The sequence below is a fragment of the Petaurus breviceps genome, unplaced genomic scaffold, assembly GCF_028583685.1.
Source record: "Petaurus breviceps papuanus isolate PSGF00001 unplaced genomic scaffold, PetGlider_PUasm1.0 207, whole genome shotgun sequence".
NCBI lineage: Eukaryota > Metazoa > Chordata > Mammalia > Diprotodontia > Petauridae > Petaurus > Petaurus breviceps.
The window spans coordinates 15,177,978-15,181,405 of NW_027185850.1; positions in this window are offsets into that span (position 1 = coordinate 15,177,978).

Here is a 3,428-nt window from a genome sequence, read left to right on the forward strand (position 1 = left end):
GGCAGAACTGAGACCCACTGATACAGAGATTACAGAAATTCAGGCTCAGTACAAACAAAAGAAAAGAAACTTACTACCCAGAAGTAGAATGGGGTTTCCTCAGAACCAGGAGTAGTGGATAGAAGTTACAAAGCATTAAACTGAGGCTTGAATTTGGGATGGGGGAGGAGCCACCCTAGAAAATAGAACTAGCTAAAAATTGGAATAGAAAACTTCTATCACTGGAGGGGTGTGTGCATGTGTTACTTGTCCTTCATTCTTCAAGAAGACCATGACATCAGGGAGATGATGACATGCCTTGCAATTGACATTGATTTGAGGGTGGGAGGGGCATGCAGTCTCATTTTCATCACTGGAAGTAATCAAGGAAAGGCTGGATGAACACCTGTTGGATGAGTTGCAGAGAGAATTCTGGTTTGTCCTATATGGCTGTTAATGTTTATTCCACCGCAGACATTCTGGGATTTTCTGAGAAAAACTGCTCCCTCCCAGGGGAGGAAGATGAGACGATGATGGTGATGGTGATGGTGATGTTGATTGCGATGGTGATGATGATGATGATGATGGTGATGATGATTGCGATGGTGATGATGATGATGATGGTGATAATCGGGATGATGATGATGACAAAGATGAAGATGATACCATTGCATCCTCACAGTAAGCTTGTGAGCTATATTCTAATAACTAAATAACTAACTAAATCTCCTATTTGCAGATGAAGAAAAAGACTCAGGGCTTCAATTGGAGGCTTCATGACCCTGTCTTTTGGTGGCAGACGGAATTCCTGCTTTGTTATAGGATGGACTCAAAGATCTCTGAGGGCCCTTTCCCTTCTGTGAGCCTATCATTCTGTGAAACAAGATGTCTGCATGGAACTTTTGGGCAATCTGAAAGGTCAAACTGCTAAAAAGTCAAATTAGCCATATCCATGTGTATACAATGAACTAATTATAAGTGAGTCTTCTTTATCCTTACACCTACTTGGCAAAATTTTACTAATCTTTGGTTCAGTGTTACTATATAACTTAGAAAACTGATTTTCCTAAAAAAAAAAGAATAAATAAAAAAAAGAAAAAAATAGTCTGTCAGGAAGATGGTTCCGAAACTTTGGTTTGGTCGTTGACATTATTAATTGGCTACTTCCTGCAAGAGTGCTGGATTTGTAGTCAGAGTTCAAATCCAGTCTCTGCATTTAACTTCCCTTGGCCTCAGTTTCCTTATTTGTAAAATGAGGAGATAGGATAAGATAGCTTTGGAGGCTTCTTCCAGCTCTGAGATTTTATGATTCTGTCCTAAGAGTGTACAACTAGAGCTTGCTCTTTCCTTTGCACAAAACAAAAGCAACCCCCCCAGACATATGCAATGACATTTGTCTTCTCATCCTGTCTTCCCTGTGAGTTTAACAGGGAATGTCAATGAAGTGGCTTCTTTCCCCACTTCTGGTTGATTGGTGAGAGTGCTTGCCTCTGCCCAGCAGCTCTGGGACTCTTCTGTGTCTCTGCTTGTTCTCTGGTAGTGTGAAGACCTGATCAACACCTCCAAAGCTTCCTCTGCTCTTCTAGTGCGGTCTTTCTCCCCCCCTGAACAGACGCACTTCATATCTAAGGACTCAACACCTCCAGGGACCTGGGGAGAAGGTGACACTCAGTTCGCCAGGACGTTGTCAGTTGATGAGAGACAGGATGCAACCTGTGCTACCTGGCAGGTACCTTACACCTTGCTCTCAGCAGAGAAATGTTTCTGTTAATCCTCACACCATCTTTGTGAAGGAAAGAAAAAAAGGTATACAATGCAAGGATACAAGTTAGCATCCTCCCCATGGAGACAGCGGCTGCAGATCAGGAGCTGGTGAGTGGCAGAGCTGGGAACAGAACCTCTTGGCTCTGCCCAGGGTTCCCTCTGCCAAGTTTGGCTTAGATTGATCATGAGAGTTTGCACAGCAGACCATGGCCACATCTATAGGCACTCAGTTCACAATTCTACATCTGCTCAGGGCTTTTTCCCAATATAGTTTACTTTACTTTCTTTTTCATCCTCCAAATGTCACTTCATTCTCTTTCTCTGCCCCCCCCACCCCAGCCTGAGAGTCAGACAGATTCCTGTCAATTCACTCTCTGCCCATCTATTTTTTTCTTTCTTTCTTTTTGACAATAGTCTGAGAAGCAGCTGGTCGTCTTTCAAGATTTCCTCAAGTTCCTGCTGTTGCTTGAGCAGACTGTCTTCTTTGTCATGGGAGAATTTTTTTAATTATTCCTTCTTCTTTTCTCCACTTATGATTCATGTGATTCAACCAGCAGTCCTAATTTTCTCCTTATGCTCTGTTCCATTCATTTACCATTCCTATGCATGGCTTTTTTCTCTCTGTCTGACAGATTGAACATTCATAGATTTGTGTCTAGAAGGGATCTCAGAGATCATCCAGTTCATCCTTCTCATTCTTCAGGTTAGGAAACTGAGACAAAGAGAGGTCGTAAGATCATAGAGATCTAGAAGGAAAATTAGAGTCCATTCAGTGCATCCCTCTTGTTTTAAAGAGGAGGAAACTGAAGCCCAGACAAATCAAGAGATCATACCCCAGAACAGGAAGAGGCTTCAATCATCATCTAGTCTAATGGTCTCAAGGTCCCACATGGAGTCAAATGACCAAAGAAGATTCTCACCTAGGGTCTCTGATGCTGTCTAGTATCTTCCATTGTACCTTGTGGTTTCTTCTTCCCAGAAACAGCATGCCACTGTCCAAATCATATCTATACTGCTGCCCTCCCAGCTACACCCTTTTGGTTTAAGATTTTTCCTCTAAGGTGGTACTGTTAAAGTTAGAACACAGTATGTGCTAAATAATTGCTTGCTGACTTATTAAAGACATTCTGTGCTCTAACAACCCTTTTATCTGAATTTCTCCACAAAGCTTCAATGAACAATACTCTTTTGAGATTGGACATAGGTATGCAAGTGATTTCCTTTTTCCAGCTCCTAACTTTGTACTTTCTTTTCAAAGTTTAATGAACATAGTTGTTTTAATTTGTTTGTCCTTTGTTTTTGAAAAGGACCAATGTCATCACAGGTGATGTCTTGACTCGTGGGTGAGTTGGATTTAAGTGGGGCAGAGAATTGGATTTAAATGGGACAGAGTTGCACAAAATCATCAGCCTCATTCTCTTCCAGAGTAAATGACATCCCATGGAAGGACAAAAGTTCAGATGCCTGGTGATGGTTCAAGATGCAGTGGAAGAGCTTGGTTTCTTTGATGACTGACCAAACTCTCAGCTCTGCACAGTGCCTGCTTCAGCTGCCTTCATAGCCATTTGAACAAAATAGGCTCACCTGCCCATTCTGCCAGGGGAAGTCTTCATATGTTTGGGGGTAGACAATCCCCTAACTCCCTGACAAGTTGGAGGCCCATCCATTACACTCAACATGCTTTG